Source organism: Dermacentor albipictus, chromosome 5, assembly GCF_038994185.2.
Source record: "Dermacentor albipictus isolate Rhodes 1998 colony chromosome 5, USDA_Dalb.pri_finalv2, whole genome shotgun sequence".
Classification (NCBI taxonomy): domain Eukaryota; kingdom Metazoa; phylum Arthropoda; class Arachnida; order Ixodida; family Ixodidae; genus Dermacentor; species Dermacentor albipictus.
In genome coordinates this window covers 140,649,425-140,672,430 of record NC_091825.1, presented here as the reverse complement: position 1 = coordinate 140,672,430, position 23,006 = coordinate 140,649,425, and the positions used below count along the sequence as shown (strand labels likewise).

The 23,006-nt window shown below is 48.9% G+C and overlaps 1 protein-coding gene across 1 annotated transcript in view; it reads right to left on the bottom strand.

Moving 5' to 3' along the window:
• The window catches only part of LOC135908358 (cuticle protein 16.8-like), a 71,233-nt gene extending 49,195 nt beyond the window's left edge, over positions 1-22,038 (bottom strand). Inside the window, exon 1 of the mRNA XM_070539020.1 lies at positions 22,029-22,038. The gene's annotated coding sequence lies outside the window, so the exon portion shown is untranslated. The remainder of the gene's footprint in view (positions 1-22,028) is intronic.
• Between the last annotated feature and the right edge of the window lie 968 nt (positions 22,039-23,006).

Sequence of the window (23,006 nt, the reverse complement as noted above, 5' to 3'; positions counted from 1 at the left end):
CGTCACGCGCTCCTACGGCTCCGTTTTGGGAGAACGCAGGGAAGAAATTTCGCTTGCGGAGGCTCGACGGATCAAGTGGAGAGAGTGTCTATGTTGGTTGTGACACCCTCTTCCATAAATCATGGCTTCACAGCACTTCAAATATTTCTGTCTCTGTTATTATTGAACTAATTTGAAAAATTATTGCTGTAGAGCACTCCCTAGAAGGCACGTAACAACTTCCAACGTATAGCCAAAATTTGCTATGTGGCCTGGTGAGGGGCCCTTTAGGGGCGGCTGCATCGCCGCTTATGTTATAGTCGGCCACTCCCCAACATATTTTGCTCACGTATTCCAAAATCACTAAAGTGCCACAAGCTCCTTAAGGTTAGGCAGGTGAAAGTCGTGTGTATACAAGTTCTGTTGTGTGTTCCCTGTGTGCTTGAAAGCGCGCAGAAGACACCTGCCGTGAAACCTTTTGCTGGTGCGCGAACTACCATGTTCCTCATGATCCCACTTCCAAAGATTACGCATCAATGAAGAATCCAGTTCGCTAATTTCGATGGAGCGGTCAGAAAAATTTTGACCCACAGGGAGACCACTGAAATTTTCCAGCGCCGTCGACGCCTGCATTGACGGTCTTCAAGGCAGGCTATATAACATCCAACGCATTTGCTGCCTCACTGGTGCGGCGTTCAGCCGAAGTTGACGACAAGATGGAGATAGAAGCCGGCAAGCCTCACTGTTCAAATTAGGAGTGGCCTACATTGCTGCATGCACAGATTGGCGAGGAGTCGCAGTATGCGGCCCCTACCCTGACACGCATACACCTGCTGATCAGGTTCCAGTTACAGACAGACAAGTCACATCAATGCTTGGTAATTAACGGTCGTCATCCGTGGATTTTCCAACAACCAGCACAGTGCGTCTGTTCAAAGTGTAATACATATATACTCGGTAAACTGCAAGCATCGACTGAGTCAATGAATGTTTCAGGGTACCATCGTTTCGTGTCAAAAGCCGCCTCACTGTTTGTCGCCACATAAAGTACTGCGCTTTCTTTGAACTACTGCCTCTGCGAACGACTACACACTTCAAGGTATGTTTTTTTTTAGAGCGCAGCTCTTTGGCGTCCGTTCCTGGGTTTCGCGTCGTCGTCGGCGTTGTCGGCGTTGTCGTCGGCCTCGTAACCAGCTCGCCGACGAATCTGCTCCGCCGCCGCCGCGCATGCGCGCTGTCGGCTCTCCGGGCGAGGGAGGATGATGGAAGGGAGGAGGAGAGACTGTGGAGGAGGGCTGGCTACACAAATGGCTCTTTGGCGTCCGTTCCTGGGTTTCGCGTCGTCGTCGGCGTTGTCGTCGGCCTCGTAACCAGCTCGCCGACGAATCTGCTCCGCCGCCGCGCATGCGCGCTGTCGGCTCTCCGGGCGAGGGAGGATGATGGAAGGGAGGAGGAGAGACTGTGGAGGAGGGCTGGCTACACAAATGGCTCTTTGGCGTCCGTTCCTGGGTTTCGCGTCGGCGTTGTCGTCGGCCTCGTAACCAGCTCCGCCCCCCTTTCATCCCCCCAGCGCTAGCAGCGACCGACTGATACCGCTTTCGTGAGTCCGCTACCGCACTCACGAAAGACGTCGTGCACTTCCTGCAACTCGAATTAACCGTCCATCGATGCACACCGATGTTAGTAGTGGGGGACTTTAATGTTGACATAAAGACAAACAGCAATTTCCTAACACTTATGCGGGAGAACATCCCGTTCCTCTCGCTCGTAACGCGTCCCACGGCTGTGACAACCTCGCGAGGCACTTGTATAGATCTCGTCTTTGAGAATCAAGCATTGGTGTACCAAGTCGAACATATATCAGTCTATTTCTCCGACCACAAAGCTTCCTTCATGACTGTCAAGAACTGTTAGTGGAGTCTTTGTTAAAGGAATACGTGTGAAAAATAAAAAAAAATTCTGTGATAGCGCATACATGTGTTGCTCGATTTCTTTGCCTCAATCTATCGAAAAGGTGAAACAGCTTATTTGCTGCGCTCAAATTTCGCATTAGGAAGTAACGTAATCGTCGGTAATTTTTTTTATTTCGCACCCTTGTTGAGCTCGCCCTCATGTCGTACTCCCTCTCTTTCCTCATCATTTACTCTTCCTTTTTATTTCTCTCCAGCGCAGGGTAGCAAACCGGATATTGCCATCTGAATGGCCTCCTTGCTTTTCCAGTACTTTTTTTTTCTCCAGCTTTCGCAGGTACCTCTATTCGCCGCTGTATACATAAACTCCTGTTCACAAAGCCGAAACTCTTGCATTGTATGAGTCCCATAGTGTATACAACCTTGAGCCTTAGCAGTAATACAGATTGTCGACAGGTACGATGCAAAGCACATGCGTATTTGTGAACATTGTGCAAGTTTCGCTCGCATGTCCCAAGGGCTAGATTTCTGCGATTCCCGGGGGGGGCGTCGTCATGGGCTGATCGCTGGGCGAAATTTCGAACACGCATTTCGTTCTGCGAAAACGCGCGATCGCTTCTCGTTATTCCTAATCGTGCGCAGATGCGCAAAAGGTTTCGACAGCGCGAGCGCCGTTCATTCTCGAATCCCTGGCCTACATGCCGCCTTTCCAGCACAACGAATTCGACCCAACTCCCCGCTGCATTTATTTTTAATGTTCTTATCTGCACTCGACTCGTCTCACCACTTCCAGTTTTCCGCGGCCACTTCACAGACTGACCCCGCGGAAAGGTCGAACAGCAGCCGAGCACATTGAGACTGAGGGGCTTCCTATGCGTGCAATTGAGAAATAAATAAAAAAATAGCACGCCGCCATTGGTTTGAGAAAGTAAGAGAGCTCAATACTCGCATCTCAATCCGTTGTTAGACGGGTTTCTCCACTCGGTGTTTCAATTACTAGTTGCTAATCCACTTACCCAAATTCATCTACTTGTATGGATGAGTCTTAGGACGTTACTAGCGGCCGGCATGCGTCGGCAAGAGTGGCGGTTGGTTCGTTTTGCTATCGCCAAGATCGCGCCAGGTGTAGGTGTGACATGGATATGGGCCTCACACGTGCCCATGCACAGATATGGAGGACGAGGACACGCAAGCACGCACGCACGCACGCACGCACGCACGCACACACGCACGCACACACACACACACACACACACACACACACACACACACACACACACAAACACGCGCGCGCGCGCGTGCGCACGCACGCACGCACACAAACACACACAAATAAACACTCGCAAACATACATACGCACCCGCGCACGCGCACACTCACGCACAGGCACGAATGCAAAGGGACACAAAAACACTCACGCGGTCAGTGGTAATATGCGCGCAATGACACGCACTCCAACGCGGACACATATGCATGTAGTGAATTCGCTGCTACTTCGGACCACCTTCAATCCCGCATAATTTTTCTCCGGACTAGCACGTGCTTGGATCGCGGCGAACGTTAAACATCTGCACCACCGATGTGTGCGCAATCGTTGCGAAAAGCGCACCGCCGGGTGTCCACAGCCGCGGTGCACGCGTCCTCCTCCGGCATGCCGGGGAATCTGCTCCCAACCCGCACTCGCCGAGGGGCACGCGCGTCCGACGGAGCCTCGCTTCCCGTAACGAGGATAATCGGCCGCCATTAGGCGTCCTTGCGGCTGCGGTGGCCGCGGGATTAACGCGCCGCCTTAATTTTGGACCAACGAGGCCGAACGTGTGCGCTCGGATGCCGTCGGCTCGATGCGTATTTAGCAGGAATTAAGGCCCTGTTTCAACGCGCAAAGAATATGTCATGTCTTGGAAACTCTAATCTTCCATCTCTTCTGAAAACGGACAAATTCCAGAGGGTTGCTCCTGGGTATAGCTTGAATCGGATGTTTGCTGTTTGTTTCAGTGTTCTCTATATTTCTTTTCTCTCCAGTTGTTGCTGCTATGCAGTAGTATCTCGTTCGACACTTGCGCTCTACCAGTTGCTCGAGTGTCGTGGGTGAATACCGATGGATAATTTCAATTTTGTTTCACTTAGGAAACGCAGAGTGCCGTCGTCCGTGGAAACGGAATTTTATCTCTCCGATAATGCTGACTTTGCGAAGCGGCCACTTGAGATGGTGATTGGTGGCAAGATTGTACGCCAGACATTGAAGTTACCATGACTCGCATGTCACGCATATTCCTGAAGCTGATGTGAAACCGGCTACTTGTAAAGCTGCAAATAGGTCTGGCTTTTCCTTTCTTTGTTATTTCTTTTTCTTTCTTTTTTGCTCAGCGCCTCGAATACATTATTTTAGCTCATCTGGCGTCGTTATGCATGCAAAAACGCTTGAAGAACAGCTAAACGTACAGTGCTATTATAGCCGACTCACAACAACATGGGGTTAGACGGACACCACATGTCGCATAATGTTGCCGACAATTTAGTAAACAAATTAACGCGAGCATGCAAATGAAGAGGAAAAACGTACTTTTTTGAACGCTCGCAAAATAAATGACGGGGTTAAACTGCTGTCAAGGACTTTATGAAATTGCGCCTAACTTGTTTACTGCATCTGCTTGAGAATATCCCCATCTACACACCAGGGAAGAAAGTCCGCAGAATATTATGCATTCAAGAATACCAGTATATTAAGCTGGCTACCTGGTTGGCTTGTGGCTTGGTTGACTTGCTTGCTGGCTGGCTGACTAACTGTGAGATAAATGACTAACGCAAAGATGCATTTCTTCGCTACACATCATTCATGTACGTAGCGCAAAAGTTCCGTTTTGAATATGGAACTTCCCCTAAGCATTTGACCTCGCTCTGTCATTTTCCTCGCGCTTGTGTACTGACATATAGGAAAACAGTCTGCTACGCGCCGTCTATAATTCTTTTTTCTCTCAGTTAAAAAAAGTAAAAATAAAATAAAGAATTTCGGCTGTGCTTCCGATGCCGGCGCAGAAACAAAACGGGGACCCGAAGACGGAGTGGAGAGAGACGGCCGGGGTATCTCGAGACGAGGAAGCAATGCGCCGGCAGCTTCTCAAACCTGTTCATTCGTCTCCGAAGCCAGACGGGTCAGCGGATTCTCCTGGGGCGTCCGGTCGGTCGGACACACACGATCCCGACGACGACTCGAGACAAAAGAAGAAGAAGAAGAAAAAAAAAAGCTGCGCCGCACGGAGGTCTTCAATGAAAGTTGTTTGGTGAACCTGGTTTCTTTATTGTTCGTGCGTAGCTTAGCCATTCTCCGCAGCCTCCTTCCTCCGTCTTCGCTGCTCGCTTCCTGTGACTGCGATGCCCGCTCTTTACAACCTGCACGCTAGCTTCGCGACGATTCGCGTTAGCAAAACCACGCCCCCTCCCCTTGTGTCGTTGCTTTCGAGCGCGCAAGGATCGAGCATGCTGTGGCGACGATGGACGCTTGCGAAGAGTGCCACAAATTGTTTTGTATGTGCCGTCTTCACCATTAGTTCTTTCCTGACATTTTATGGTCTCTACTTCTCACTCGTGTAAGTAGAATGCGACGGCTGAAAGCCTGGCCGAGTCGGAATAATAGCGAGCCGGCTTTCGCACAGGCTACGCGTGATTTTCGAAACACGGCGAGACTCAAGGTTTCCGCTGTTTGGCTCACGCCTGCGGTTTGTACAGAACGTTGGAGTTAATCTCGGAGGTCGTCTTCTCCACGATACACGCATGTCTGCTCTTTTGCTTCGCGTCCGCATTCGCGAGTGTGAACAGGCGCTAAGCATTTACACTTGTCTCCACTGTCTGACGCGAACGTGGCTCGCAGGTCCGCAAGATACCGGAGAGTCGTGTCTGCGGCCACTTCTTGTTCACCGCGACTCAAAGCTGGTATCACAGATAGTCAACGTGAAGAGCCGAAGGCGTAGCTGTGCTGTTGCTTCTTGCTGATGAGAACGCCGTTTGTTGTTTTGTGTACACCTTGTTCTACACGTTGATTCAACGAAATTATGTTCGCCCCTTCTTTCTTAGTACTCCCGGCGCATGCGCAACGCGTAAAGTTTACGGCGGCAAAGGCTCGGTCTCTGCTAACTGCCAGCCGTTAACTCAACCAGGCTTCTAGCGAAGTTCTAGCGAACTTGAAGCTCCCATATAACTGTATCGATGAGAGAGAGAAGACACTGACTAAATTAAAAGGTCCGGCGTAGCGACCATCCCCCTGCGCGCCCCCTTTATCCTCCCCGACTTCTTACAAGACAGGACAACGCTGGCATCCTCCCAGACAGGCTCGACGCGCCAGACCTGTGCGACGACCTCGGCCGCTTAGTAACCGTACACACACGCGCGCGCACGCCAACTCTACAGGCGTCCGGAAAAGGCGCGACGTTTCGGGCCACGGCGGACGGGGCGACCCCGCTCCGGCTGCACAGCGCTCCTGGGCGCTTGCTCATCTTCTCGGTTCCCGTGCCGCCGCTCGCTGCCTGCGATCCGCCGTGCGCTGCGCACGGCCGGGTAAAATTGGTCTCGCCGCCCGCACGAAGGACAACGGGCGGCGAGCTCGGACGCACCGCTCTCGGGGGTGGCAGGAGAAGGGAGGAGAAGAATACGAGACCGGGGACGGAGGCAGGGCCACGCTCGTTCATTATGGTTGTGTGCGCGCGCGTGCGTGTGTTTGCGGCAGCGTTGCTTTGGGGTCGCGCGGCGCTCGCGCACATCGCGTTGCGGCTCAGGGACAAGGCGAGACCGCGGGAGTGTATCGCCGCGCGCTCGCTCCAACACTCGGGCGCGGAATTCTGGGTCAGCCCTCCGACGACGTCGACGAGGAGACGTGGGTGTATGGGAGTAGACCCTCGACGAGCGCGCGCTTCTTTTTCTCTGCCGCTCTTAGCTATGCTTTCTCGCTGTTGTTCTCGTTTCGTTCTGTTGTTGTCGTTCGTTCCTTCCTGTCGCGCCTCCTTATACTGGCCTGCGGCAGGCCGGCGCGTTGTTAGCGACGTTGCGGGCGCGCAGCTTCTTGCTGCGACCGAACGCGATTAGCCGCCGCGCTATATGGCCGGGAGGGACAGGCGATGGGGGAGGGCGGATGAATGGCGGTGCGCGTGTACACGATGATCGAAACTTCGCCCGCGGTCACGTGCTTTGTGGAAAGCGAGCGTAAAGCGAAGCAAGCGGCTTCTTCCGACGAGACGGAGAGATTTTAGAGCGCGCGCAGCTCGCCCACCAGCGTGGCGGCTCAGCCGGTCAAGAGCAGCATGCAAAGTAACGCTTTCCCGTATGAAGCCTCCATTGCTTTGTCTGAACGACAACTACCGCAGCCAAAAACAACGACATCAACAGCAACAACCGGAATATCGCAAGAGAAAAGTTCCACACGAGAATCAAAACAACAATACAATATACTGCTGTCGCAGTGTTGTATTTATTGTATTGAACAACGTAAACAAGAAAAAAAATGAAATCAGCACACTCACGTTTCTATAATGATGGTTAATTTTCAGAGCCAAGTTTTCTCCCGGATTCGGTGCGGCTGCGGCTGTTGCCGTCTACGACTTGATCGGTCGGTGTGTCGGTCGATATATCGAATCGGGTGTATATGCGAACTTCAAAGGGGCGCTAAATTCAAAAGCACCAGTAAACAGGGCTATATAACACCTGTGTGCTGACAGGCAGCTATAGTGACATTGAGAACGCTCTGTCCTGCGTGATCAAGAAAACAAACACCTACGTTAAGCCAAGGCATATAATGTCGGCTCATGGATATCTCTATAGCACACGGACCTTTCAATGGAATAACATGCTATATTCGACGCCTTTATTGATTTGCTTGAATTTCGTTGATTTAGTCATTCGGTGTGTGCGACTGGGTTTGTACCCATTCTTGGCCTATGTGACAATGCGACACACGCCTTGTTGTGACGTTGAAACTTCCAGAAGCTGAAAAAAATATCCACAGTACGCTATAGGAGCAAAGCTTCTCATGCTCCAGCAAGTGCATGGGCTTCGGAATGGTTACGTAGTCGTACTCATGGGCTGTTATATGTCAAATGACAGCTCGAGTGCAGCTTTCAATATTCCTGCATATTAATCAGACAGAAGTTACCGACCATACCATGAGACATCGTATACGGTAGCAGAGCTCTGGGACATTGATTGATTAATGGTGTTTCTCGGCGCAAGAACCAGGGATAGTCAAAGAGCGTCATATCTGGAATATGGTGTACTCCGATTTAAAAAAAAAAAGCCCTGTAGAAGCGATACAGGAATTTTGTCTTGACGCAGATGAGTCCCATGATCTGTAAAATTATTTAAACATTGACCATCGCTTCTGTTGCTGGTCATCAGGTCTGTTTTCAGTGTCTGCCCAGCCACGTTGGAATCCTTCGCATTAGGTGGCAGACAGATCAGTCTACTACAACACACGCAAACTGACGTCCACGACAATTTCTGCACCAGATGACAAGATATTCTTCGCACCCTGCTGCACAATCTTCGCAAGGACACGTGGTTCGACGAACAAGCGAAGCCTCTACTCATGTACAGAGTCGATCGATTCCTGGGGTTTTAGCTGAACCAAAAGATCTATCGCATGTTCGAAACGCTTCTGCCTCGTCTGCGCTCGGACCGTAGCCAACATGCCTCACTTCTTGTGTCGCATCGATAGAAGAGCGTCGCCACATTGTAGCTTCCGACTAATGATAATTCCTACTCTTCAGTGGAGCATATTATTAAAAAATGTCATCAATATTGCCAAAATGCGGATTCGATCATTTCAACATCCTTGACGAACGTCCCCGCACAGTAAGCAGAGTTCTCGGAACGTAATCACACCTAAATAAGTAGAGGCGTGCTGCGAGTGCCCTTCGCGATGTTTTAGAAAGCCCTAATCTTGTGATCAACCTATAAGTGGCATTACATGTTTTATCGTCTCTACATTCTGTTTCTTTTTAACGTACTGAGGTCGCGACCGTGTAGTTATATAAGTATAGTTGAAAAGACTGGTGCGGACTGTTTCACTCCTGTTAATGGGTGACCGTACTATAAGTACTGGACGGCGCTTTCGGTGCTGGTGCCCGTAGAGAAACTCATAGTGTGCTTGAGCTTGGGTGGGCATAAGTGCTCGTTGATATTTTCTTATTACTTTTTTTTATTGTTTCTTGAGTAAGGATCTTCGAATAGCCGGTTCTAAGTAGCCTATCTTTCAGTGTTTCTAAGTCTTAAAAAACAAAGAAGAAGAAACAGTGGTACGAAACTCTTCAATATAGCGAGATTTGCACCATATTTTTCTATGCATGCGTATACACCTGTCATTGCCATTATTCCCTCGACAAGCATCATACGTTCATCAAGTTCATTCTCGTGGCATCGCTGCGAAGTCGTCTCATCCCCCGCATTCGTCTGATTCGGCGTTTTCACAGCTTGGCAGAGAGGTAGTGCATAGTCATATAAATTGTATTAGATTGAAGTTTTGACCTTTGTGACATCGCACCTCGAGCAGGATGAAAGTTAAAACATTTGTACGCACTACGGTTAGTTAGTTCTATAACAGTTATTTAACCACTTCTTTAAATATTCGCTTCACATTCGTTTGAACATGTCATACGGCTTTGAGTTATTATACTGCATAACATGATTAGAACCGAGAATGTGTATACAGTTCGCGCATTTCGGGAATCTTGCGGTGGGGCTCCTCTCTGTCACAATAACACCGCGGCTACACCGCACAGCGTGGAACGGATGCGGCAACGCTTGCCGCGCGCCCCAACGCCGAAAATGCGTATGACAGGCGTTCCATGTGGTTACGACGATGTCGCGACCCCTACCCGACGCGACCGCGGGGCCACCGCTGTGAAAGGGTGGTCGTGACTGGTCACCTTCTATTGGAGGATTGCACGTACCGCGAAGCCTAAGTCCTCCTGCTGCCGTGGCTTGAGGATGGTGGCAAGAAAGGCGGACGCAATTACTTGCGACCTCGCGACCCGTTCGACGGGAAATGTCGATGGCGCACGATTTCACTTCGGTCTCCCGTCTTACGACAGACCAGTGGAGCGTGTGTAGGCAAGGTGTACCACGTTACTGGGAGAAACAGCTCCCGCGTCCTGAAAAACAGGCCGCTGCAGTGGGAGTTTGCCACCTTTTCCTTTTTTCTCACTGCATGTTGCTCACGAATTGAGCGCCGGTCATTAATTAGGTGCCCATAGCTATAACATGAAGATGGTAATAACGAGCCCCACGGCGTTTTCGCGAGGCCGTTAAGGTCAACGAAGCGGCAGCGCGAGAATTTATGGGCTATGCTTTGCGCACCGTGTTACAATTAATCTAGCTTTCTGCGACATGTCGCCGAGGCTAGGCGCAGCCGCACTTACCTCGGCGGAATTCTGAAATATACCGTAACATTTTTATTCCGATTTCATACTTTATCACTTCCAGAGCCATCGTAGAAGCCCCGCACTGTCAGTAAGATATTGTTCACGCACACACGTGTTCGTGTGTGTGCACCGTACGCATGCGCGCAAGCTGTAGTGCAACTTCCTCCAGATTGCTCAAAGAATCCCACACAAAGATACGGCTAGTCAAACGATAACCGCAGGCGTATGATCTGGCCTCGCAAAGTTTCTTTCTGTTTTCGTTCTCCCGTCAGTAATCGCACACACACACACCGCATCCCTGGCCATCTTTCTTCAACCGCCTTTCCCAGCTGCCAGGAACGCTTCACACCGGAACGTTCTTAGCTCTATTGCCTGAACAGACCCCGTGGGCTGAGCGCAACCGCGTTCATCGTGCAGCTTGTGCAACCCTGCTCCTGCCTTGCACATAGTTTTTTTTTTTTTTTGCTCCACTCCGGAAGCCCACACGCACGTATTGCACGCGGGCACGCTCTCGGAAAGTCGTGGGAAAACAAGAAGCGCGCGGGAAAGGTCAGCAGAAGCAGCAGCAGCCGCCGCCGCGCTGGTGGCGCGAAATTGATGCGCCTCCACCATCTCGTCGCCTGTAGCCTCTCCGGCCAGTAAAACCAGTTCCTCAAAAACAAAGTCGACCCGCGGACGCTGGCGCATCGGCATGTCATCCCGTTCGGTTTATATGCTTTCTGAACGCATTTTTCTCATCAATTCGGTCCCGATGCGCCACCCACCGATGTGGCTCGATATCTATCGAAAATCCGTTCCATGGCGTATTGGCTAGAGATAAGTAAAAGTACCGTCGGCCACAGCTTTCATCAGTGGCGTTGAGCTGTCGTGTTCCGTATACTTGCAGCAGAACGCGAGCTAGTGGCCGTACGGTACGTATTCGAGTCTCCAAGAAAGCATCGCAAGAGCTGACTGCCCGCGTGATCCGCATTAAGCTATCCTCGGTTATCTCTGCTGACGTCATCGTCGCGGCTGTCGATGTTGTTGTTTATTCCGCCGATCCATTCAGCCCCGCGGTCGTCTCGCCTCCAATGTGGCAAAGCTGGCGAAAAGCGCCGCAGTGTCGTGATGGATGGTCTCATTCTTTTAACGGGGCGCTCGCGCGGGGGTTCGCAAGGTTATCGCGCGCAGTGCGCTCCCCGCTGCGACGGCAATTCCATCGCGAGTGCAGAAGCGCCGTTGCATAAGCGAGTGCGTATACGCGCCGCGTCCGATGATGAATGCGCGGGGCACATTCCTCGGTTTGTACGCAACCTGTTTCCGGCGAGTATATATTTCGATGCCTCTTGGCCTTTGCATACAGCGTTTGCATTGCTTCAGCTTAGCACTGCGTGTGTAATTGTTAAATTGCCCACTCATGTTTTTAATTGCTGGTTGCAATGACGTAATATTAAGCGAGCCCGTAGATATACGCTTACGTCTTGCTGGTAAGCTTCCCATATCTTGCATGGATGCGAGGTGGAGTCAGATACTGGTTTATGCGGGCGTTTCTTGCGTTTCCTGTCGTAGTACGGCCACGCTGCAGTTCGTGGGACGTATAGACAAATTCGTGTGGGACTGAGAATGTCTTGAACACTGTTGCGCAGACGCCGCATCCATTTCGTTTCTTCCTACGACTTCCCGAGCCATTCCTCCGGAAGCGCCGCCCTACTACGCGATGCGGACCGCACAAAAGCGTAGACGGGTTTTCGGCGTGAATTCTCAAAAAAAAAAAAGAAAAAAACATTCGTTTTCTTCACGGTCCCACGTCTGTCGGAAGACAAATGTCTCACGAGGCACTTCTGAAGTTCTCGTAGGACGCGAGCTGATTTCTTTTTTTTTTGATCCATAACTGAAACGCGTTTGCGGATTTTATCTGTCGCGGTAAAGACGTATACAATTGCCGTCACTGAGTCAGCATTTTTTTTTTTTTGCGCCCTCAGTTCACGCAGAGCAGATCAGACAAGGTGATTCGTAGTCGGTGGAGCTTGCAATTTATTGTTGATATGCTTTTATGGGCCACTACTACGCCAGCACTCTAAATCAGATGCAGTGGTGATAGGGCTCCGGTTGATACTTCGACTATAACGTGCACAACAGTCTGACCACAAGGATGTTTTAAAGCAAATAGCCTTCTTTGCCTCTTTCAGCTGTTTTCCTGGTGGTCGGTGGTCGGTGGCCGGACTCAGTAAAAAAAAAAAAAAACGCTCGTTCGTTCGTTCGTTTGTTAGTTTGTTAGTTTGTTCGTTCTGCTAAACCGCATTGATCATAATTCTGAATGGTTTCTGCACAATTTTGTTTTCTGCTAGCACCCTCTCCGTCTAAATAAGGCCGGTGACAGAAGTCGTTACGCGCTGTATAGCTTCGGACTTTAGAACAAACACTGTACCATCGCAGATGAACGCAACACAGACGAAAGGGTATAAATTAGGCGGCCCCGTACGAGTGGCCACTCGAGAGTGCCATTCTGAAGAGCTATGCGTATCCGTCAGCTAAAGTTAATGAAAGCGTTAACCAAGCATACGCTAACCGAAATCGACAGCACGCGAAGTGGCAAAAGTTGAAGCGAAATGGTGCATTCTGGTCGCCTTTACTCGATCGTATTTTATTTGACGACGATAAGTGACGCATGTACATTTCTGCTGCTCATGCAGACTAGCGCGTAGTTTCTAAATTTAAACCTATTCCTTTTGGTTCAGACGATTCAGCAGGCACCCAGCCTACTTCATTCTTCATTTTGCACAGCGTAATGTTTTTCAGCATGCAATCTTTTTCTCCTTATTCTTATTTTTCCACTAGTGTTTTGCAGCATAGTCTCCTTCTTTCCTTTACAGAGTGTGGTGTCTTGCAGTGTAGTCTTCATCCTCCATTTGCACAGTGCAGTGCCTTGCAGCACGCAATATTCTTGCACAGTGTAGTGGTGATGATGATGATGGTGGTGATGATGATGATGACGACGACGACGACGATGACGACGACGATGACGACTTTAATGTCATTAGCATATACAGTGTAGTGTTTCGCAGTGCACGATCTTTTTACTTTTTCAAAAGGCAATGCTTTGCGGCACACGTACTGTTTCTTTTTACTCCTTTTGTACGGTAGGACAATATTCTGCAACACATCGTCTCTTTTTCTTCGCCATTCGCGGAGTGTTGTTGTTCTTGTGCTTCGTGCCACGGTGATGACTTGGCTGCACGCTATTCAATGCGTAGCTTACCCAACTACCACCTGTACCAAGCAATTTTCAGCGCCTTCTACAACGTTGGTGGTCCACCGATTGTTCTTCCCATCGCTCCGTCTGTACGGACCCGCTTCTCCCGGTTTCTCATAGGTGAACGTAACGCTCTCACCTTTGTTCAAACGCTCTCGTTCGCATTTCCCCGCAGGCTTAAGTGGTTCGATGATTGTGGAAAAGGTACTGCGCAAGCACCACAGTACGTCAAACATTGCAGGGCAAAAGATGTATCTAACTTCTGCTCTGATCGGTTCAACGTAACACTGAAAAGTTATTATTTAAGGAAAGGCGAAGTGGTGGCTGCACCTTTAGTAATGAAAAAAAATCTTATATAGATAGTCATTCTTTAGAAACGAGAGAAGCAGTGTACACTTTTTTTTCAATGGAAGGACAAAATTAACGACTGGGTTACAAATATGGCCGAACAAAGCTGATGTAAAAGCCGGTCTGACCTGCGAAATCCGAGCCTAGTACACCATCATGTTGCCTGTTGCTGCGTACGAGCTTGCGGGCGGTTTCAGAGGACAAGGAGGACACGCAGAAGCAGGCAGACACGACGATCAACAGAAGCTTTGTGATCATTTTGACGTCTTTCTGCCTGTCACTTTTGTTCTCTGGCACCGTTTGCAAAACCATGACAAGCCAGCTAACCCAACAACATATCTTGTACAACTTGACTGTGTGTTGTACTAAATAAGTTAGGGCCGGAGCGGTCCGATTGCTGCTTGCATGATCACCGCACAAATACGTAACCAAGGTTTTCCCTCTTTCAGAAGCAAATTAAATTTCTATGTTTAACTCATTACAGGAATTTCCTTTTCCCTTGGCTCTCAGATGTTCATAGGTGAAGTCAGCTTGCAGAAATTTGAATACGCTCGTGGTATTCACGAACGGCGCTTAAACATGAAAGTCCAGTGTTACGTACAACTGACACAACTATGAATGTATGAAAACTAAAGCTCCGTGAACATTTCTTAACGTCTTTAAAGCAGGCTGATCACGAGAACGCCGCTGTACGCCCACTCTGGTTCATCGGCGCTCCGGGCTGATAATGAGCTGGTGTCCAAAAAAGGCACCGCAAGCGAGAGCCCGTATTCACAAAAAGCCCTTATACTAGAAGTCATACTAAGCGCCAATACCAGCCGATTCTGATGCTGGGCATATTGTTAGGGAAGGCGACCAGACAGTGGCGAAAAGTAGTTGTGTGACTATCTTGTTCGTGGTCAGAATGTAATAAGGCTGAGTGTGAGAAAACGGTTCCCTTGAAATTATGCGATGCTTAGTTAACAAAGCACGTAGTCTGCTCGTCTGCATTATGGGCGTCAGCGAGTGTTCAAACAAGGGGCAACGTGATCAAGGCTGCTATTCACTGTACTAAGAGAACATCTCATGGCCGCTGATTCAAATGGCGCTTGACGGCGTCTCTCTTCATCTCGTTGCACGCTCTTCACCGTTCTGTAACTCTATATAACGCTGTTGCAGGTAATACACATCGATACGCTCAGTTAAACCGTGCACGCCAAGTTGTGCAGTTTCAGTACTTGTGACACCACGAAAGCTGTGCCTGTCTACAACACTCATGTCTGTGGCCACGCTTTTACTAAAGCAGACGCATGATTAGCGTTGTCCATCTGGCGAACGCTGGCGCCGCAACACAAAGCAGAGATATTAAAGTAGAAAATAAAGTCGAAGTTTTTCGCATAGCTTAAGTCACGAGGCAGTGTTACAGGGAAAATGTGGCACGGATTGAGTGCACTGAAATATACTCAACCTCACGCAAGTACGACGCCACTCTTGTTTAGTTTTTCCCCGTTTATTTGGATATGACTGCATGATTCCTAGTGGTAAAAAATGGAAGCAACGGAGGATGATCGTAGAGCCGTTCTTATCATGATTCAGGACCTAAAGCTTTTTAGGATGATTCACTCGGCAACAATGGAAGAACGCACTTAGGTCTGGAGCGCTGACATTCTCATGTACAAGAATACGGCTAATAGGCCTGAAATTTTGACTGAACCATCTATTTAGTACAATCTAAATGATACTAAACCATCTAGCACCGATTTTCCAAAACCCAGATGATGTGAAAATTTGGTATTCGATTTTCTTACCACGGTTTTCCGTTCAGTGACACCGGACACGGCTAGCTATATTAGCTATATAGTCAATGGCTGCAAATTGGAAGCTGTGACTTCATGCTCTGGGGTGAGCGCCTATATATCCGAATGGTAGTTCAAGAAAGCGAGCAACACGCCCCCCCCCCTCCCCCTCCTCCCCGCCCCCTTACAACTTTCTTGCTTTCTTCAACGCGCCCTTTACATACGATATAAAAATCGGCCAACTAACATCACGTCTAGGCATCGCGAGTTACCAGGATTTTTGTCTCCCAAGGAGGTGTTAGGCCAGCTGCTCTCCACCGCCGTCTCCTTTTCACCGTGGCGTCAACGCAAGCGTCGCTGTAGTTGTTCATTGCGCAAGCGACGGATAAGACGCTGCGTCAGTCGTCATCGTCGAAAAAAAAAAAAAAGATTCCGTACCGGGCCGAGCACTTCCTTTTGGCGCTAGCTTCTGGCGTTGGCGACGTGGCAGCGCGTCAGGAGTGGTCACAGTGGCCGTTGAAGTTCATTAGGGCCCGGCGGTGCACACGCGCCGATCTCGCGCGTCGCACCTGTCCCGGCGTCGGCACGACGTGCGAGCACGCGACATATACGCCGAGAGGGCGCCAACCGGGAAGCGACGTGGTCGTCAGGGCTCTCTACACCGTGCCGCTGATCTGCCAACCGGGCGAAGAGAAAGGCTGCCCTCACCGCGTTAAATTAGCAGTGTTCGCGTGGTGGCTGGGCGGCAGCTAAACTCGTGCACGACTTTCATGTACATTCATGTAAAGTTGTTATTTTTTTTTGTCGTAAATAAATGCAAGAATCGGTATACTTACACAGAAGAAAGACCCGCGTGGCACATGGCTGAAAGCCGACCTCCTTTTAGAAATTAGGTGGACGTAAGTACAACGACAACAACAACAAAAAAGAAAGGCAACATAAAAAGCATCGCGGAATTAGTTGTAACAGTGGGAACACAGCAAGTATACGTAAGTAATCTGCACCATAAGAATATGAACACAATTAACAATGGAAAAGCTGACGTTCAGACGTTCGTATACATCCTAAAACTGCGCATCACATTCTGAGCAGGACATTATGCATGTGGTTTGTTTCATTGGGTGTTTCAGAAGTAGTCCCTCGAGCTAGATAACCGGGGGCATCGAAGTCGCTTTCAATATGAGGATATCTATAGGGGCTTGTTGGTGTGGCATATATGATATCCTTGTTCAGCTTGCGTTACAACAGAATAATATAGATGCGCTTTCAAGAGATCGCTGTGGCACAACGCACGTGCCCTGCATAAATGTATTCGAGTGGGCTAAATATTCAACAACATTCAACTATAGAACTCTGCTTGCTAGATATTCATATGCCAAGTTCGAATCCACACTTCACGAGTAATTGTTTGTTAAAACCGAATTGCGTGATTCCTTTTATATTGCTCAGGGCTGAACGAAACTGAAGGGTAAGAAACAAAAACACAGTCAACCACTTCTTTCATTTTATTTCGTGTTCGTTGCCATGCCTATATTTTGATCAAAGGTTTATGCGCGCGAAGCTGGATCATCTATAGTTAACACTTTTGTATCGTTAACCGCGCACTGCTATTTGGAAGCAGCTATCAGGATGGAACTGGGAAACTGGGAACTGGGAAACGAAACTGCCCACGCCTACCGGTTGGCTAACACAACTACAACAGTTTGTCATTGAGGCGTGCACGCTCTTCTTCGCTCAAAGAATGCTTCAATGGTGTCAATGCCGAATACGTGATGCACAAACCACTGTCTTTTTTTTTCTTCTTCTTCTTTTATTCAGTTTCCACGTGCAGCGCTTCTGGAACAACGTTTTGCGAACAGCGGTGGTTGGGGAGCGCGCCAACTGTGCTGCCGACGTGTTTGCCGCCCAAGCTATCCCACCGCGTCTCGCGGGAATGCCCCTCGCCGAGCTGTCAGACTCATGGACTCTCCCATATGCAGGACGCTGGCCACACCTGCAAGGGCGCGCAAGTTTCCTCGCACCCAGGGCGTGCACGCTTATATAGGGGGACGCGTCACCGAGAATACATTACGGGTCGGGTCCAGTTCGCTGCCGCTCGGCGCACTCTCCAAGGCACGCATTCCGCGCGTCTTCTGGCTGACCCCTTGATCACCTGGGTCATCAAAGTGTGTCCTTCGCAAGAAACCATGGCTTCAAAAACTTTGCTCTTGCTTTTCCATACTTGCGACTCGAACATACACGCTTGTTGGTTTACGTACACGGCGATGTATACGATGCCATGCGTACGGGACCGAGATCATTGAGATACCAATAACCATAATGGCTATGAACACTAAATTCACTCTCTGTATGACGAGCATCATTTCGCAATAACGTCGAAGCATGCGTGTCAGTATCGTAAGATACTCGTTTCAATATTTAATATAAAAGTGTCGGGACCGACAGATTGACAGCTCCAAACCTACTTCTCGGTCGTTGTGGACACGCGGTCAACTACGCCAACACACAACGTTTAAATACTTTAATGGATAGATGTGCGCCGGGAACAGGCGTTAAACACTGTGCGGTAACAGCTGCCGCTTACGAAACAACCCAGAGGCGGGAAGCATAAATAGCTTTTCTGTATTAGGAAAAGCAAGGTTAGGGCAGGCAGCAGGCTAGGTCATACAATCGGCATCTATCTCGCCTTTGCCAAGAGCAGTGGGCAGCGGCTATCTTTTACCTACGTAAGGAATGATTAATTGGTTACTCGCGTCGCACGAGCTGATAAGCGAGCGAACATAACGGGCTCTGGCCGTTAACTTCCGCATTCCAGAGTTGTCATCTTGAGTGAGGAGGTGAAACGTTGACGGCGTGACACAAGAACCGAAAGTCATCGCTGCCTTTGATGTAGCTCCGAAGAAGGCAGCAGATTGGCACACGGCCTATGCATTTTTCCCATCGCGGCAGAGGCGCTGGTTCGACTAATTGGAGAAAAACGAACGGTCGCCTGCATTCCAAGCGACAACTCCATGGCAGTGTCAAAACGACCTGGCATCCGCGAACACATGGTAGCGCTAATTGACACCGCTGCAGATGTTAATTACTCACGAGTGGCTCTGTCGCGCGCGCCGAAGCGCGAACTTTCTGTTCAGCGCGGTGCGTCATTTCTCTCGTTCTTTCTTCTTCTTCTTTTTCTTTTACACGCAGTTCACCGTTTTGTTTTATCCACAGCGTGCGGCTAATCGTTCGTTCTTGAGACGTGTCCAAATCGACAGCAGTTGTTCCGGGTAGACGCCGCGACCTTGCAAGCCTCAAAAGAGAAACGTGACTTTCCTACCAAGAGCGGTGAGCATAAACAACACGTCGACGATGACACGCACTTCCTTGACAAAAGGAGCACCACTTGTTACACGCGAGTGAGAGCTGTTTGTGTGCTGCGCCTTCTATCACGGAGGTTCTTTCACTGACCGCCCAGCGGAGCTCGACACCACGCCGAGACGAAAGCAAACATGTACGCACGTAAGAGCATTGTTCACGCGTCCACGACTCGCGCACAAAGACAGAACGCGGAGTGTGCTATACAAGCAGCGCCCGTACTTTCAAGTTTCGTATACAAAGACTCTGAGGATGACCTCAACGTGTGCGAGGCGAGGATCGTGCACTCTCGTACGCTTGTCTCTATGTTGACCGTTGCGTGGTACTTTGCTCTTTCTGTTGTTGCTTCTTTTATTATGCTTTTCCCATCATTGATGGAAGGCTAACGAAGTTGTCACCTTCTTGTAAAGTAAAAAAAAAAGGCCTCTTCTAAGAGCTACGACAGCGTCGAACGCTTTGACAGCGTCATTAGCCCTCGTGGGGAGCCCACGTCCGCACGTTTTTGCGACGATGTCCGATGAAATTAGGACGACACGCGAGAAGCGAGCAGGAACTTAGCGCCCTCCCTCTCCAGCCATTATGTAAGCCCCTTTGCTGGACACTTGTGCAATTTTGCGAGCCATTACACCAGCGGCATGCCAGGCGTTCCTTATCAGTGCGGCTATTGCAAGCACCGATGTATTGCCTGACTTTCAGTTCTGTTTCTTTTTTTTTTCCTCTGGCAATTTCCTCGAAGGCAAATAAAATAGTGAGCAGCTGCTAGAAAAAGGGGTAGGTTTTACAACATGATGGAAAATACTAAATTTAGTTAGCGCTAGGTCACGCATAAACTAGAAAATATATATATAGTGCTGATTCTATGCAGGTTATACGCAGGCTTCGAGCCCGCGAGAGCGGAGACCTGGTATAATGTAGCGATTGCTTCAGCTCGATTCTATGCCACTCTCATCATCCGCCGTTCACGTCCCGCTGATTTCATTGATAACGGAGGTGAAGCGCCACTTTAACCCCTTACGATGACCGAAAGGAATTGCATTGGAATAGAACGGTTACATTATCCCGGCGAAGATTATTGCCACCAGTTGCTTACTAATAGAAGCAGCAGGAAAGAACTCCTTGAAAGCAATATGTTCATCGCTGCATCTGATACCATGTCTCTATCACCTTTTAATGATCACGCATTCAATCCTTCGAGCTTAACATTAGTATTACTTTTTTGACCGTCGTGGGTAGAAAATTATTTATACAGACGTCGTACTTGTTGCGTACGCGCAAGCTATAATATACCGCAATTGTAGATGCGTTGCATTAACTGCCGAGCTGATGCAATTCAAATTTAAGAAATGAGAAATCAACAAGTTTTCAAGAACTTTTGAAATGTATGCTTGCGCGATCAGAATGAATAGAGCGGAACTGCTGGATATCTTCTAGGGACTGCTCTCAAGTGCGTATCCCTAATGATACAAGTGCATAAATATCAAGAACGCATAGATATCAAGCAGATGATGGACGCGAACTCAAACAAAGAGATTTAGTCAAACCACAGAAAACACGCTCTGCCGAAGCAAACCACGAAGAAGAAAAAACCGGGAAGTGCTAAAAGTTGTTGCTTTGTATCTGCAGGTGGAGGCCGCTACGACGTTATGGTAATAGGAAACGCGTATTCCGGCGCTGTTACCGGCAGCGCAGTCATTATGGGCGTCAATATTGGCACGATTCACTCTGCAAACATATAATCTCCGCACACGAGAAGCTCTTCCAAGACCAACGCGAGAGACCTTTCTTTGACGTCCCCCCTCCTTCCCCTCCCTCCCCTGCTTGTTCGGTAAACCTTTACACCTCGCTAATGGTGGCGCAAAAAGAAGCAATCTCTCATTCGCTTTGACTTGTTTATCCTTGGGTGATAGTTTAGTCAGCAAATGTTCAGCGAGCGGCGAGAAAATAACTTGACATCGCTCTCTCTCTCTCTCTCCTCTCACCAATACCCTGTCTCCCTACCCTCACCCCAAGCTGGATTAAAAATATGAAAGAAGTGTGTTTCATTTCTGTGCTGTTAATACGTTTCACGTGTTAGAGTTGGTCAACAATAACGTTACTGCAAAGTTTATGGTCTTCATTTGAATTTCTGCCGGTTTATACAAAGCACAAAAATTTAGTGCGCGTGAATTGTCGGTTGAGAATAAGGCTATAACACTCCTGAAAATCGCCGCGAAGTACCAAGTCAAGCATGGCTTATTGCAAGCACTGATTTCCTAAAACGCGCCACACAGAAAGAGCATTCGGAGACTATGAAAATTTAAACAGCAAGGGCTTAAAAAGAAAGAAAATGTACGCATCAAGGAGCAATCAGTTATATGTTTATACGAGCAGATCTGAAGAAATCGTGGTGTTATAAGAATCAGTTCCAAATCTGCACGTGCGAGCGTTACATGTCCGTACTCAAGTTTTCTTTTTTTATTTGTTGCTTTACTGCTAGAACCTTTTTCAATACCAACTCAAGTTATCATCAATTAACCATTTAACAAATTATTGTTCGTGGAGAAGCCGTAGACGCAGTAGCTGTCAATATTCCAAATTTTATTGACTAAAATCACCCGAGCTCACACCGGTGTTTGGCTCATCTTGAAGGCCTCGACAAGAACGCAGCCGGAGATACCGGTAAAGCCAATACACACTAACAGGCATTCATTCATGAAGTCAATTATTTGAACATCAATGGCATACCTGTATTGCTGCGTGGTAATCCCCAAACATGTTGGCGTCAAACTGAGCAACATTGTGCTTGCGCTGTGAAAAGCCGGTGTGTGCTGTCTTCGTAAGCATGTGGGGAGGCCATAAGACGCGGTGGGCTAGGCTACAATACACTGTAGCTAGGCTGTACTTAAGCGATCAGTGGAAGCCGCCTATACCGGACTCATTATGGCATTGCAGAGACAAGGGAAACTGCGTCGGCAAATCTCGTAAGGTGACTGTTGTTCTATTCTAGCAACCTGCTGCGCCTTCGTATACATCCATGACTTACCCTCAATGATTACTTGGGGCACCAGCTACTGCCAGCTTATAGGCTTTCGACGGCTCCCACTATGTCTGCGTGCGCCGGCTATCTGCTCTTGCCTCCGAAATACGTTCGCACACGACGCCGCTCTCCGAGGCTGCGTCAAGCACGTTTCGTAGACCCGGACTGTTAAGTGGGCAGCTTACGTAACGTTGCAGTGGTTAGCGCATCCGGTTCCCAGGCACAGCTTGCAGCAGCGGAATGGGCTCGATGGTAAGCGGCGCCGGAGAGCAAAGCTTTATTTGTGTTAGCCGTGTGGTGAAAGCGTCACGTGCGCTGCATGCTTCCAACCTTTGCCTGTAGATTCGCCTAGGTCTATCTGGATTGTCGATTTGAAAGTCGCTAGCAAAAAGCGATGATCTACATATGAGCTTATAAAGACGCAGCAGTGCAAAGCACCAAGACTTTAAACCTACTTGGTTTACTGGAAGTGCCATGAAATTTCGTTGTGGGAACGTGTTTCTTCTTTTTTTTTTTTGCACTCGACTCTCGTCAGGGTGTGGAAGCCGCGGCCGGGAGTTGTGCTCGCTGCTCGTAAGCAGAAGGCCTTTGAGTTCGTGTGCTTGAATAATATCATTTTTTAACTGAATAATAAGTGGATATATGAAGAATACGCAAGAACAGAAGTACTGGTTGGCTTCGTTTGTGACGTGCTGTAAATCTTGTTAGTGGGGGAATAGATCAACATGCTGCCACTCACGTTGTTTGTGAGTGAGGAGGAGGTGATATATTAAACCAGTTTGCAACAGTAAGACAACGGAAGCAACGTAGCACTGTAAATGCACACAACTAGGTGAACCGAGACAACCCATATGGCTTTAATTCGGGTTTGGAAATACTGGGATTTCAACTACAACGACTAAATATAACTCAGCCACGCAGCAATCTTTGTTAGCAGCGCAAACATCGCGGGCTCCAGCAAGAACACTAACCTGTGCTCACAGC